Here is a 16,461-nt window from a genome sequence, read left to right on the forward strand (position 1 = left end):
CTAGATTTTCTTCTAGAAAACTTTCATCACTTGCTCTGAGTTTACCCTCCAAAGTCAAGTAGACCAGGCCTAATCCTTCCACGAGACAGTTATTGGAATACGTGAAGGCAATTGTCATATATCCCCAAAGTATTCTTTTCTTCATCATTTCTTTCAACCTAGATTCACATACTATGAACTCAAGGCCATTCCTCCTGCTTGCCCTCCTCTGGATTCTCTTCAGCTTATGAGTGTCCTTCCTAAAATGTGGTCCCCAGAACCAAACATAATACTTCCAGTTGCTATTAGTGGGTTCTGGAAAATCATGAAAATGTTTGAGGAAAGTGATTTTACATTTTGGAACTTGTAATAGAAGAGAAGGAAGCTTGGAATGCAATGGAATATATCATTCCTCATTTTAGGACTCATTTTAAAGGGTTCAGAGACAGGATAGGTAGGATCATATAGACTTAAGTTCTTTGGAAGTCCACCTGGAAGTGATGGAAAGTACACAAAAATAGAATTCTGAAACCACTAAGAGAAACGATTCTGATGAGAAGAAAAGGGGGAAACTATCTAAAGCACAGGGAACCCACCATACCAATTTAGATTTCAAAAAACGTGTAGAAGATGGAAGGAATGGCCCAAGTATGGAACAATCCTATCGGAACAGTGTCAAACATGCTCAAAATCAGAATGAAATCAATGAAAGAGTATTTATCAAGGTCTTCCTATGTGCAAAGCACTGTGCTAGAAGCTTAGAGATGTAGGTGGAAAAATGATCCAATTTTTGCTCTCAAGGAGCTCACGTTCTGTTGCGGGAGACAAGGGGAGACATATAGGAGAGTTCAACTTCAAGATAGATAGAAACATCCTATGATACTTGGGTTGTATCAGTAAAGCAAATAGTAATGTTTCTTCTATAATGTGATTTGTATTGAGAAAAACCATGCCCATTTCTAATGAACCATTTGATGTGACCAAGGACTTTAGTGCTGAGAACATTTTCCCCCAGGTCTTCAGTAGCTTTGGTCACTGAGGATGCAGAGATGTAACATCTCCAATGGCAGTTGCCAGGTTCCATCATGCCAATAACTGATGCTGTGGGTGATGGCTGTGGGGACCAATGCCATTGTTTGGGAGGCAGTGGTGTTTCTATTCCTGGGGATCTCAGGTGAAAACTCCTGGGTACCTTCTACTAGCATCTAATAGGCAGTGGTGATGATGATGATGATGATGATGGCTTGACTGTTTAGAACATGTGCCTTCTGTCTCTCCCTCAAGGTACCTTGATGTCTCAGCAAGGACTGGAAGGGACTATACAAAAATGGCTGATGGAAAGTTTATATCCAAGATAAGAAACAGTTGTAGTAAGAGATACGTAGCTACAATTGCAAAATTCAAATCACTTGGCTGAAGTGAATGACATTCTAATATACAGAAAGATTTGCTAGATATGATTGCTGAGTCATCACTGTCTTTGATTTTTTGAAGTTCTATGGAAAACTGAAGTGTGTGAACAGTTAGAGAAGAGAAACATTGTTCTGATTTTCAAAAAAAGGGAAGAGAATCGATTTTGCAAATTGTAGGCCAGTGACCTTGACTTTAACTCTTTATTATTGGATAAAAGCACAGATAGAGAATGCTTATTAGATTTGTAGATGACAGAAAGGTGAGAAAATAGCTATGCTGGAATCGGGATTCAGAAAGATCTTGACAGGTTAGAATGTTGGGTGGAATCTAATTAGATGAAATTTAATAGAGATGAATGTAAAATTGTACACTTGGGTTCAAAAATCAATTTGAAAAGTACAAGATGGGGGATGCATGACTAGACAGCAGTTTTTTTTAAAAGGGCATGAGGGTGTTGGTGAACTGAACAGTAAAATATGGCAGTCAAGAAAGGTATGCAATCTAAGGTTGCGTTAGGAGAGGTATAGTTTCTAGGACTAGGGGGCTCACAATCCATCTGTGCTCTGCCCTGGTCAGACTGCAATTAGAGTTTCATATTTAGTTCTGAAGACTGATTTTAGGAAGGACATTGGTAAACTGAAGAGTATTCAGAGGAGGGCAAGCAGGATGAATGACCTTGAGTTCATATCATATGAATCTAGGTGGAAGGAACTAGGAATATTTAGCCTGAAGAAAAGAAGACTTACAGGAGAAATGATTCTCTATATGTTTCAAGAACTGTCTTATGGAAGAAGGACTAGGTTTCTTCTGTTTGGCCCCAAAGGGAAGAACTAGGAGCAATGAGTATAAGTTGTAAAGACGCAAATTTTGGCTCAATGTAAGGAAAACCTTCCTAGTAATTAGAGCTACTTTGAAATAGATTGGGCTGCCTCAAGGTGTCACCTTATTGGAGTCCTTCAGGCAAAGGCTGAATGGCTAGATGACTACTTTTTAGTATGAATCAAATTATTGGGTTTCTTTCAAATAGTAAGGTTCTGTAATTGGAACATAGGATGATAGATTTAGAATTGGAGAGGAACTTAGAGGTCATTGAATCCAATCCCTTCTCTCCCTTCATTTAAAAGGTGAAGAAACTGAGACCCATAGAAATTAAGTGTCTTATCCAGGGTCACTCTAGGGTCTGAGTTAGAATTTGAATCCAGGACCTCCTAAGTTCAAGTCAAACAGGCTCCTTATGCCATGCTGCCTCTCTGACAAGGAGATGAGCCAACTGCATGATCACAGAACAGAACTTCATGCTTAGAAGTGACCTTAATGGCTACATGGTTCAACCTTTACCTAAGGAAAGAGCTCTTTCTATAAAACAAGTGTCATCCATCATCTGGTCTCTGTAAGAAGACCTCCTGTGTGTGTGAGAAAGTGTATTGACTTCCCTACGGCTTTCTTTCCTCATCTTCTTTACCCAGAACCTCTCTTGCTGAGAAATGAGCTGTCCTCTTCTAGCTGAAGTCATTCCATCAGGCATGGATGTACCTTAGAGCTAGAAGAATGAAAAAATAGGAATGCTCTTGCAATGGGACTTCCCATCCAGGCTGAAGAGATAGAATGATGTCAAGATGAGGGGACTCTCCCCTACTCATGTCAGATTCCCTTCCCTACCACCATAGCAAACTGGTTGACCCCACAAAGCACTGAGCACCTAACATTGTGCCTAGCACATTGTGGACACTTAAAGAAAGTACTTCTTTTCTTTTAAGATTCAGTTTGAGCATCATCTTTTGCATAAAGCCTTTCCTGATACCCCCAACTGCTAATGTCTTCCCTTTAAAACTATCTTGTATTTAGCAACTTTGTCTTTTTAAATTTTATATTCATGCATTTATGTGTCTATGTAATGTAAACAGGGATTCTTTTCTTATATTTCTAGCATCCAGCACAGTGTCTGGCATAGAGTGGGGGCTTAATAAATGGTTGTCGATTTGCTGATTATTGATTGATGCCTACCCTCCCCCATGCTGGGTTTACATGCCCATTATCCTGGGAAGGAGCCAAATGCCAAGGATGCAATAATGGAAATGTGTAGGATCGCTTTTGAGGGAAATTCCCTCTCCAAAGCCGCTGACATCGCTCTACAGAGACCATTTTTCTTCTTGAACATCAAAGGAACAAACTAAACATTTAAAATCTGCAAGCTGGACAGTCTTTACTTTGGCGCCCAGGGCGAGTTCTCTCATCTTGACGTATGAATGAGACCAGTTGGATATATAAGGCGGTAAGGAGGAATTTGGAGAGATTCAGGAAGGGAGGGAGGAATAAACAGTGCCATTGCCATTGGAGAAAGCCAGAGAGTGCCTTCCCATGTCCCCAGAAAGTGATGATCAGCTAGAGAGGGTCTGTGTGATAACCTCCAATGCAAGAGGAAATCAGGCATAACAAAAATATTACAAGGTCCTAAATGTAGAAATGGAAAAGATATCAAAGAACCATCAAATCTAACCCTCTCATCTTAATATGGGAAACTGAGGTTTGGGGATGTGTCATGATTTGTTCAAAGTTACACAGAAAGTAAACATCAGAGGCAGAATTTGAATCCTGGTTCTTGTGCTGGAACTTTTTCCATGTAAGACTTGGAGTCAGCAACATCTCATACCATGTACCAAGATAAGGTGAAAATGGGCACATGATTTAGACATAAAAGGTGATGTCATAAACAAATTAGAGGAGCATAGAATTTTTTACTTGTCAGACTTATGGAAAAGGGAAGAACTTTTGACCAAACATGAAATAGAGAACATTATGGGATGTAAAATGGATAATTTTGATTACATCACATTAAAAAAGTTTTCCTCAAACAAAACCTATGCAATCACAATTAGAAGGAAAGCAGAAACTGGGGGAATTTTTTTCATAGTTAGTTTCTCTGATAAAAGCCTTACTTCTCAAATATATGGAAAACTGAGTTAAATTTATAAAAATAGAAGTCATTCACCAACTGATAGTCAAAGGATATGAAGAAGTATTTTTCAGAAGAAGAGATTAAAGCTATCAGTAGTTATATGAAAAAATGCTCTAAATCATTCCTGATTAGAGAAATGCAAATTAAGACTTGGAGTCAGGACACTTGGGTCCTGTGGCTATGTTGTCAACTCATTTTATGACGTATGGCCAAATTTAACCTGTCTGGGTCTTTTCTCATCTACAACTTAAGGATGGTTTAGAATTATGGATTTTAACCTTTTTTTTTTTTTTAAATCAGAAGCATCTGGGTTCAAAACTCTCTCTGTGACTCTTAAAGATTCTATGACCCTGAATAAGTTACAAACTCTTGGAGTCTCAACTATTCTCTAAGATTCATCTACTACATTAAAGATAAACTTCCATCTGCCTAGGTGGAGGGGTGGAGAACACAGAATATGTGTTCATAAGAGAGGTACAAGCCAAGCACAGTGTGTAGTCTCAGGGGAGAGATAAATAAGATGAAGTTCCTTCTAGTTTAGTAGGGAAGACTCTTCATGTATACAAATAACTAGAATACAAAATAGATCACGAGAAGTTCCTTATTGTCAGAGGATATGCAGTTTATTTTGTCCTTTTGACCTTAAAAACCCCAGCTACAACTAGGATCTTCAGCCTGAAGTGTCTTAGAGATTACGTAGGTGAGTTTTCTTACTGGATTGATTGATGCTGTGTTCTTCAGTTTTATTGTCATCGTCATCGTCATCATCATCATCATCTTCATCATCATCATCACCACTAGCACTTATACAATGCTTTAAGATTTGCAAAGCACTTTATCCATATTATTTAGTCCTCACAGTCACCCTGTGAAGTAGATGTTATCTCAATTTTTGCAGAAGAGGAAACTGAGGTTCAGAGTTGTTAAGTGACTTGCACAGGGTCATAAATGTCTGAAGTGAGAATTGAACCTACATCATCCTGGCTCAGAGTTCGGTGCTCTATCCATCAGGTCACCTTGACTCCCTGGTTCTCTAAGAAAGTAAAATAATGCATCATTATGGCAGAGCATTCAGTTTTGTTTTGTTTTTTTTTTTCTGGTTCTTGTTCTTTCTGTTTACATTGGAGTAATTGTACACATTGTTTTCTGGGTTCTGCTTACTTTATTTTGCATCAGTTCATGTAAATCTTTGCATGTTTCTTTGAATCCCTCATATGCACAATTTTTTATAATAGTAATATTTTATTACATGATTGTAGCATAATTGATTAACAATTTTTTTTGTTATTTATTGTTGTTCAGTTGTTTGTCAGTTATGTCAAACTCTTCGTGACTCCATTAGGGTTTTCTTGGCAAAGATACTGGAGTTGTTTGCCATTTCCTTCTCCAGATCATTTTTCAGATGAGGAAAACTTGCCCAGAGTTGCACAGCTAGTCAGTGCTGGTGGTCAGATTTGAATTCAGAAAGATGAGTCTTCCTGATTCCTCTGTTGTATCTTAGACATTTCGTAGACTCTGGAAAGGGGTGGGGAGAAACCACTTGTGACATTTACTTATTCCGGAGGCATTCATCTATTTTCAACCAATCAGCCAATATTTATCAAGTGCCTACTATGTATCAGGCACTGTGCTATGTGCTAGGGATACAAAAAGAGGAGAAAGACAGTCCTTGTCTTCAAGGAGTTTATAATCTATCCGGCCAGACGATGTGCAAATCAAATATATGCAAACAAATATCGTTAGCCTGTACTGCTGCTCAGTGAAGTGAAATCTGTTTTTTAATAGAAGTGTTTCTGTAACATTTTAGCCTGTTTATCACATACTCTGAGAGCATATATTTATCCTTTGGTCCTTTTGGGTGAGGAAATATTGATCCTCTGTAGCTGTTGAGATGATGGGACCTGTACTTTAACATTGTATGAGATTTTATTTGTACACTGGAGCCATTATTTCATTGGTGTAGGGAATTTTCAGTGAGGGAACTCTGTTCTAATGTAATCCAACTACTGCTTGGCACCTTATTTAGAGAATTTTCTATGAGATGTTAAGTGACTTGTGCAAGGTCACACGACTAAGACATGTCAGGGTTGGGACTTAAGCCCACATTTTCCTAATTCCTAAGGTGGTTCTCTTTCTACTATTGTATGCTGTCTCTCTTGTTATTTTAATTTTCCCCCATTCTTCTTATATTCTGTTTGATGGAATTTAGATAGTCAAGCCTTCTCCAACTTTGCCTTTTAATTCTAGTGTTTTCCCTCCATTGACAGTTCCTAGTTTTCTTGTATGCAGCTTGTTTTCACATAGTTGTTTGCATGTCATCTTCCCCATTAGACTGTGAGATCCTTGAGAGTAGGAACTGTCTTTTTCCTTTCTTTGTATCCCCAGTGCTTAGTATAGTGCCTGGCTCATAGAAGACATTTTACAATGCTCATTGACAGGTTGACTAAATCAAGGGACAAGCTTGTATCCTACTATTATTCTTTTATGTATTTTATGTTCATTAGACTATTGCATAGGTAGACAAAAATGACTGTCTTTTGTAATTGAATAGAAGTGTTGGGATGTGGTTCATCTTCTTTCAGTTCATAATTATTCTTAGGTAAAGCTAAGAAAAGATGCTTTAATGTGTCCTCTGATCAAAAGGACTGAAAATCAATTATGACCCAGTACGTTGGGTCAAGACTCACTAGTGGCAAAGGGAAGAAAGTATTGTGATCCTTTGCCTTCTGTACTGACTCTTGGTAAGACCCTCCCAGGCCTTTTTGTTGTTAGGTAAGCTTTGGTCTTATGCCTCTTCCCCGGTTTTCTCTGAGATCCCTTAGTATTTGGTAACCCCATGGAATCCATGGGAAATACACATCCTAGTTGGCCCAACCTTAATTTAACTTACAGAGTTGCCATTTCGTGTTAGCAAATCAGTTTGGATCTAGGAGTAATGGGCCATATCATGCCTCAAAGCAGAAGCAATGACTTATGTTGATGTCACCCACTGGCTTTTTATGGAAATTATTAATAAATCAGTAAATCTGTCTCCAGTGATGTTGTTGTGTTTATAAATATTTAATTTACCTTGAGGTGCCCACATTTTCTCTGTCTTTGCTGTTGACTCTGCTGACTTGGCTTTTCTTTTTGAAGTGTTGGCTTGATGTATTAAGTTATCAGGGATACCTTCTGTGGTGGAAAAGGTTAACAGATTGCCTTCTCCTTCTTGGAGGTGTATGATTTTATCTTTTCTTCTTCCTTCTTTTTAAAAAATCTCCTTGTGTGATTTGGCTTAGGGGTTTTGAAGACTCCAGCTGAGAGAACACAGCATCTCTTGCAAGCATGAAAGATTAGTCCACCATTGGAGAAAGACAGACTAAAACTCGGCAGTTATAACCTTGCATAAATGAAGACCTGTTGGTGGCATTTTCTCCCTTCCCCAAATTAATAACATTTAGGATCTGAGATCATTTCCAGTGATTTCTTTGGATGGAAAACCTTTTTTTTGTGTGTGTCTTTGATATGGGCTTCTCTTTGGAAGCCGAGAACTTTGATTATTCTTGTGAAGCAGGTTGTAAGAAGAGAGATGAAACAATAACAACATAACCCCTGGAACTAGAGAATACTATTGATCAGTGAAGACTGGAATCCCAATCTTGGAGGGTGGAGAATATTTGAGGGAGTTAAATATCAAATATTTAAATATGTTAAATATTTTTATCCATGATCCAATGTGAACTGATTATTTATTCCATGTTCTGTTTCTTTTTCAGGAAATTGCAGCTTATTTAATAACGTTTGAAAAACATGAAGAATGGCTAACCACCTCCCCTAAGACAAGGTAACTAACATCCCTGATACTGTCGCTCTTTCAGATATGTACAGTAAAATGGATTGATTTCCACTGATTCCCTGACTTCACCAATCCATACATTGGTGGCCAACTGAAAAGCCTATGTCATGCTTGATAGCTTGTGACATTGAGGTCTCCTTAACTGACTTAATGAGTATTATATTGAATAGAATCAGATGGATTAAAAATGAGTGCCAATGATCATACTGAGTTGAAAGTTTTAATCTGATGGGTTCCTATTTAATCATTTAATTAAACCCTTTCCCCAGTTGGTTTGGAATTGTTTGGATGGTAGGGGAGGGGGGAAGCTGGAGACATTTATCTCTATGGGACTCCCACTTGTCACCAAAGTGTCCTCCAGCTCCCTCTTTCTCCCTTCCATCCTTCCTTACTTTCCTCCCTCCTTCACTCCTTCCTTTCTCTTTCTTTCTTCCCTACCCTTTCCTCCTTTCCTCCTTTCTTTCCTTCTTTTTCCTTCCTTCCTTCCTTCCTTCCTCCCTCCCTCCCTTCCTTCCTTCCTTTCTTTCTTTCTTTTTCCCTCTCTCCTTTTTTTTCTTCCATCCTTCCCTCCCTCCCTCCTTCCCTCCCTCCTTCGTTTCTTTCTTACTCTACCTCTCTTCTTTCTTCCTTCCTTCTTTCCCCCCTCCCTTCTTTCTTCCATCCCTCTTTCTCTCCTTTGACCCTTTCCTCCCTCCTTCCCTACTTCCTTTCCTCCCTTTTTCTTTCTTCCTTCCTTTCCTCCCTCCTTCCTTCTTTCCTTCCTTCTTTCCCTCCCTCCTTCTTTATTTCTTTCCTTTCTACTGCTAAGTTGCTCACCTGTGTCTCCACTTGTTTAGGAGGCTGAGGGTTGCTTTTTTCATGTTGGGGGTTTCAATAATTGGTAGCAAGAGATCCCCCAAAGCAGACTTAATGGACAGAGCTACAGTTTATTATGCAGTAAATGTCCTCGATAACTGCCATAAATGTTTAACTTCTGTAGCCACTTGGGGACAGATGTAGTCGGTTAAAAGATTGCCGACCTGTTTCCCTTAGAGTGTAATTGACATTTTTATTATGTTAAGAAAACTGAAGTACATTTGTTTTAAGGGGACACCCCTCCCCCATGCCCAACCTGATGCTTTTATTTTCAGTCTGTGACATTTGGGGGGCATTTAAAATAAGTGGCTACACTGCTTTCTACTATACCAACTTTCTATTAGTAACGACAGGTTTCTGTGTATGTTAGTTTAAGGATGTTAGCGTGAATGTGACTTACTGGATGTCTGTGCCTTGAGTTTGAATTCAGGAGGCTACATCCTAACCTCTCTTCCTTCTGAAGGAGAAACAAAGTGTATGACAGACAGTGCTCATTCTTCTGTGGGCTTCTGTGCATTTTTGTGTTTTTATTGTTGTTTTGGTCATTTTAGTTGAATCTGACTCTTTGTGACCCCATTCAGAGTTTTCTTGGCAGGGATACTAGAGTGGTTTGCCATTTCTTTCTCCAGATAATTTTACAGATGAGGAAACTGAAGCAAACAGGGTTAAGTGTCACTCAGGTAGGAGAACTCTGAAACCAGATTTGAACTCAAAAAAATGAAGTCTTCCTCACTCCAAAGCTAGCGCTCTATCCATGGTGCCACCTAGCTGCCCTATTTCTGTGTTAGGGGACTCTTTATCCAGTTTATCCATAGCCCTAGTTTTCCTGGCCTTGGTAGGATCTTATCTCTTCAGGAAGGTGGTTGAAGGGAACAGAGCTCCATTGAGGTTGGCATTTAACTTCTTAAGTCAAATAAATAAAGGCTAATGAAAACACCCCTAGGATTTAAATATGGAAAAGACCATAGAGACTACCTGGTCCAACCTTCTCATTATACACTTGAGAAAAATGAATTCCAGAGAGGGGAGCTCAAATCAATGAATGCATTTAAGTGCTCATCCCCTGGGGTGTGTGTGGGGGAAATCAATGAGATTTGGATTTCACTACATTTGGATTCAAAGAAGTGGGATTCACATCTCAGCCTTGCCCCTTCCTATCCATGAAAATCACTTTCCCTCTCTGACCTCAGTGAGGGGGTTATGTTTGTCCTTCGTTTTTGAAGAGGACCGTGACATCAGGAAAATGATGAAATGACTTGTAGTTGACTTTGATTTGAGTGAGGGAGGGTTGTGCAAGGTCACTGGTCTCATTTTCTAGTAAAGAGCCATCTGGATCCAGTGACCTGATGTTCATCAGGACAACTGGAGATTGCCCAGGATGCAGTGGGAGACCCTGGCACTTTTAGCCTAAGGCCTTTTCAGGTACTGCCTTAGAGTGAGGTACTGTCCATTTGGTGAGTAGGTCTCTTTAAGAAGTAGTCAAGGGATTAGGAGTAGAATGAACCCAGAGGTCTCTTTTAGCCCCAAATCTATCAAATAATGCACTCACTAGCTGTGTGACCTTGGACAAGTCACTTAACCCCAGTTGCCTCATCCTGGATCATCTCTAGTCATCCTGATGAATAGCTGGTCACTGGATTCAGATGACTCTGGAGGAGAAGTGAGGCTGGTGACCTGCACAGCCCTCCCTCACTCAAAACAAAGTCAAGTGCAAGTCATGTCATTTCTCTGATGGCATGGTCTTCTTCAGCAACGAAGGACAAACACACACACACACACACACACACACACACACACACATATGAATCAGATAATGACTAGATGGCCTATATGGGACCTCCATTCTCTAGATCCTGTGATACAATTCACCCAACATTTATTATATAGTCATTTACTGTGGGCAAGGCACTGTGCTAGTCATGAGGTATTCAAAAAAAATAAAATAAAATTGTCTTTAGTAAGGAGAAGAACTGAACTTTGAACCTATTGAAGGTAGAAAGACTTATAGTAGTACTACCTCTGAATCTGGAGGGTCTGGGTCCAAATTCTGCCTCCGATACTGACTACATGTATGTCTTTGGACAATCACTTCTCCCTGTCTCTTGATTTCCTCCTCTGTAGTATTAAGTTGTTGAAATCTGCCTCTAAGTTTCCTTCATTTCTATATTTATGATCCTTTGACTCTGAATCAGGTATTTTTCAATCAGTCAACTGGCAACATTTCTTAAGTGCCTTCTCTGTTCCAGGCACTCTGCTAGGTGATGGGAACACCAAAAAAAAAAGTAAAATGATCTGTGCCCTCCATGAGCTTCCAGTCTAATAGAATTCTTTATACTAGAGTAGTCAGTCTTGTTGCTCAGGCTGCAGCCTGAACCAGATTAAAATGTAATTGGGAAATGCTTAATAAAATAATTAAAAATACAGTAAGACAGAGATTATATTAATGTGTGGTTTCCTAAGTCATTAGTTAGTTGTGTGATCCAAGGCAAGTCATAACCTCCTTCAGACTTAGTTTCCTCATCTGTAGAATGAGGATAATAGTAGCACCTACCTCCCAAGGTTGTTGTGAGGATAAATTGAGATAATATTTTTACAGTTCTTTGCAAACCTTAAATCACTGTAGAAATTCTAGTTGTTTATCATCATCATCATCATCATCATCATCATCATCATCATCATCATCATCATCATCATTATCCGTAGTAGTAATAGTAGTAGTAGTATATAGTGGTAGTAGTGGCAGTAGTAGTAGTGGTAGTAGTAGTGGTGGTAGTAGTAGTAGTGGTAGTAGTAGTAGTGGTGGTGGTAGAAGTAGTGGTAGTAGTAATGGAAGTAGTGGTGGTAGTAATGGTAGTAGGAGTGGTCGTCACTGATGGTTACATCAACCAGAGTTTGCCTTTTCCTGGGTCATAGCCAATGACAAGGGTCACTATTATATTATATTTCTACTTGACTGCAGAACAACTGGTTCATCATGTTACAGCTGGAGACTGGGTGAAATATTTTAGGACATAAAGCCATTGGGTCCCCAAGAGAAGAGTGAATGCCACTTGTGGTGGTGGGACTGGGGTGCACCAGGCATTCTGTAAAGTGCAAGGTACACCTTTGGTGGACACATCGGCCACAGAGGGGGTTTATGGAAAGTGTTCTCAGATTGCTTTTGTTTTGCTGGAGGCAGTGGGGGTGAAGATGGCAAGCCACTGCTTATTAGTATTGCAACACTGTATTTACACCCGATAGCTTCATGTCCCAAGAGGAAGAAAAGTTGCCTGGTTGTTCAAGGACCTTCCTAAATTAGTTGTTGAGTCGAGTTTGGTAGATATTCCCCTCTCCCCTCCAAATATTGAAATTAATTGGTGCAGTCAACTGCTGAGTTCATACAAACAGGCCTCCTGGTATTTAGGAATTAATGACACCAATACCCTTTGGGATAGAAATGTTCCACAACCTCTGTTTGCCTCTCTTGCTGCCACCACTCCTGCTAATTTCATTTTAGAAAATTAATAAAAATGAATTGCACTGCTGACATTTATAGAGTTTCCTAATAAAATGATGCATTGTTCATGCAGAGGAATCCCTATTAAATTAATTGTTATAATCAGCTCACATATAGATGTTGCTATAGGAAGGAGCAGCAGAATAGACCCACTGCTTGTGTCGGGGACTTCCAAGTTCCTGGAGGTTATAAATAGAGACCTTGCTGAGCCGTTGGCCTAATTACTCTGATGGCTTCACCTTTTTAATACAGGAATGAGGAGTGTTATGGATAGAGCTAGTCTCAAGACTGTAGAGACCTGGATTCAAATCTTACTTCTGACATATAGTGGCTGTGTAACCGTTGGCAAATCCTTTCATCTCTCTATATAAGGATGAAAAAAATTACACAGTCCTTGGCCCCCTGAGGAGCCAAGTCAGGAAGAGCTATGACATGTCTACAAATAAGTATAATATAAGGAAAAAGTAATAAGGTTGAAGAAGAGATCCAGATATTGCTCCAGAGAAATCTGTGCAAGGAGAGGTCATTCTAAGCTGTCTGTGTTCATCCTTTGTTTTCAAAGAGGACCATGACATCAGAGAAATGATGACATGACTTGCACTTGACTTTGTTTTGAGTGAGGGAGGGCTGGGCAAGGTCACCAGCCTCACTTTCTCCTCCTGAGCCATCTGGGTTCAGTGACCAGATATTCATCAGGATGACTGGAGATGGCCCAGGATGCAATGGGAGACCCTGTCCCTTTTAGGCTGGCCTTTTCAGGTTCTCATTTAGAGGGAGGTAATGCCCATATAGGGATGTAAGTAGTTTGCCAATCTAGGATAAGGCCAATGTGTCCATTTCTACTTCTAGGCAGGACCATGCAATGCATAGAGGTTATAATATTTGGCAAAGCACTTTACAGTCAGCTGTCCTTTAAACTTCATAGCAACCTCATGAGATAGCACAGCTATTACGAACTCCATTTTATGGATGAGGAAACTGAAGTTGGGCAATGTTCAGTGAATTGCCCAAGGTCATGTAGTGTCCAAGGCAGGATTTGAACCCAGGTCTTTGCCTTACTACAGGCTGAGGTTCTTTACACTTGGCCATATTGACATCCGTTAGATAGTGGACTATGTGTGAGAGCCCCATGAGGAGAGTAGCTGTCTTTCTAATGGGACATATATGTGTCATGAGATATAATGATAAATATGTATGTGTACATGTATGTATGTGCATACATAACACACACACATATGTATACACATATGCATATGGGTAGAGAGAGAAGGAGAGAGAGAGAGAGAGAGAGAGAGAGAGAGAGAGAGAGGAGAATGGGATTGTGAGCTACTTGAGGGAAGATTTTATACCCATTATTTCTTGAAAATACCACCTCCCCCTCCCCCTCCCCTGATTAATTGATTGACTTAGTAGAATATTATCTGCACATTTCTAGTTTAATAAATCATTATTAACTAGCTATCAAGAGGGCTCCACATGTGTGTTTGAATATAGGTTCTGGATATACACAAGGATTGTAAAGTTCATCTTCTGGAAGTTACCTTCCTTCCTTCCTTCCTTCCTTCCTTCCTTCCTTCCTTCCTTCCTTCCTTTCTTCCTTCTCTCTCTCTTTCTCTCCCCCCTCTCTCCTTCACTTTCTCCCCTTTTTTCTCCTCTCCCTTTCCCTCACCTTCCCCCCTTCTTTCTCACTTGTTACTTAATCATTATAGAGAATTCCTGGTGGGATATTTCCTCTATTAAGGAAAATTGATACTTTCTCTACAGTTTATATCATAGAGAGTAGCCAGGAGCACAAAGAGAAGGACAAATGACTTGCCTAGGATCACACAACTATGATATGTCAGAGATACGACTTGAGCCTAGGTCTCCCTGGTTAAGAGTTCAGTCCTCCTTCCACTACTCCTATAATCTCTTTTTTAAAGGCAATTTTCAAAGTAAGATTTTTATTATTGTTATGTCAGTGGGGTTGGACTAAATAATCTCTCACTCATTTCAACAAACTTATTAAGATTCTATTACAGTCTAGATGTTGTGCTAGGTGGTGGGGACTCAAAGACAAAAATGAAATGGTCCATGCCCTGCCCTCAAGGACCTTATATTCTGGGGGAGGGAGGGAAGAGAGGAGCCTCGCCACGTACACAGATGAGTAACTATTATTTAACTACAAAAAAATACAAAGTAATCTCAAGACCAAGAGAGCACAAATAGTTGGGGCTGGGTTGGGTGGAGAAATTAGGAAAGTTCTTCCTTCTTAAGAGTCAGCAGCTGAGCTGTGCTTTGAAGGAAACTAGGATTCCAAGAGGGAAAAATGAAGAGAGAGTTCAGTTCAGACATGGGGACAGCCAGTACAACAAAAACACATTCCACAGGAAGGCAGACTGTCATTTATAGAGAAGATATAGTGGACCAATTTAATATAACCTAGGCATCTCTGAAGCACCACCTTCCTCATCCTCTAGGAAAACAAAACTCTTGACTCTAATCCCTGATAAGCAGGGAGGATGGAAAAGAGAATTATATAATTAAGGGAAAAGGGGACATTGATGGCTCCCTAGGAACGATATCTGTCTTCTTAGTCCTATATGGAGAGTATTCTTTGATGCTGAGGTTTCATTCTGACCTAGGGATTTCCAGAACATTCATATTGAAATGAAACTTTACTCTTAGAGTAGAGGTCTAACTTAAGTGATGAGTCTCAAGTTAGAGTGGAGAGAGATTCCAGGTCAGATATTCTACTAACATTGGACAAGAAGAGGCTGGAACATTCTTTTCAATATCTAATGAATGAATTAGATTTGTAGAGCATCTTTCCACTGAAGAGCTAGTATCCTCCACTGATCCATATGGGCAGTAAAACTGGTAACTACCAAGTAGGGAGGGGAAGAGGAAGACCAAATAAAGAGGAGAAAAGACCTAAGAAGCAGGAATGGAATCTCCGAGAAGGAGGAATACCTCCAACTTTTCAAGGTTAACCTTTCACCTATGCCCATGATGGCTTACCATTCCTTCCTGGCTCATCTGCCAACTTGGACTCTTTGCTACTTTCTTTCTCTTTCATCTTCAACATTCTCCTCTCTCTAGGTCATAGACAGCCTGTAAATTAGGAAAGTAGTCTTTAGGACTTCACTAGAGTAGTGGTCATGTGAGCAGAGAGGAGGGGATGGATGTGAAAAATGCACAAATAAGATTTAGCAACTTATTGAGTATTAGGAGTGAGAGAGACAGAAGAAAAGGGTGACTCCAGGGTTGTAAATTTGTGTGAATAGGAAGAAATAAATCAAGAGGTGAGTTTTGGGTGAAAGAGAATGATGTCTGTTTGGGATATGTTGATTTGGAGATGTCTACAGCATATCCAGCCTGAGCTGTCCAGTAGGCAGTTGGAGATGTGGAACACAGAAGAGATTCGGGCTGGCTGGACATCTATATCTAGGAACCATTTGCTTAGAGATGATAACTGAACCCATAGGAGCTAATGAGATCAGGCACCAAGAGTATAGACAAGATGGCCCAGGATATAGTCTTGGTGAACACTCACATTTAGGGAGTCTGATATGAAAGATGATCCAGTACAAGAGTCTGAATATATCCAAAGTAATTTGTATTCCCCAGGAGAGGTCAGATAGGGAGGAGGAAAATCAAGAAAGATTCTTGGCATGAAAATCCAAAAATGAACAAGGAGGAGAAGGTAGAAAACAGGAGAAGCAGATACTGGAGAGAGGTCAAAGAGGGTGAGGGTTTAGAAAAGGGCATTGGATCCAGCAAGAAGAGAGGATTGTTAACTTTAGAAAGAGCAGTCCTTGTAGGATGATGAGGTGAGAAGTGTGTGTGTTCGTCTTTCATTGCCGAAGAAGACCATGCCATCAGAGAAATAATGACATGACTTTGTTTTGAGGGAGGGAGGGCTGTGCAGGTCACCAGCCTCAGTTC

General features: G+C 39.9%; 1 protein-coding gene across 1 annotated transcript in view; it reads left to right on the forward strand.

Moving 5' to 3' along the window:
- Positions 1-16,461, forward strand: part of LOC140504140 (calmodulin-binding transcription activator 1-like) — a 1,000,289-nt gene that overhangs the window by 117,216 nt on the left and 866,612 nt on the right. Inside the window, exon 2 of the mRNA XM_072608745.1 lies at positions 8,104-8,171. The gene's annotated coding sequence lies outside the window, so the exon portion shown is untranslated. The remainder of the gene's footprint in view (positions 1-8,103; positions 8,172-16,461) is intronic.

Source organism: Notamacropus eugenii, chromosome 5 (genome assembly GCF_028372415.1).
Source record: "Notamacropus eugenii isolate mMacEug1 chromosome 5, mMacEug1.pri_v2, whole genome shotgun sequence".
NCBI classification, from domain to species: Eukaryota; Metazoa; Chordata; class Mammalia; order Diprotodontia; family Macropodidae; genus Notamacropus; species Notamacropus eugenii.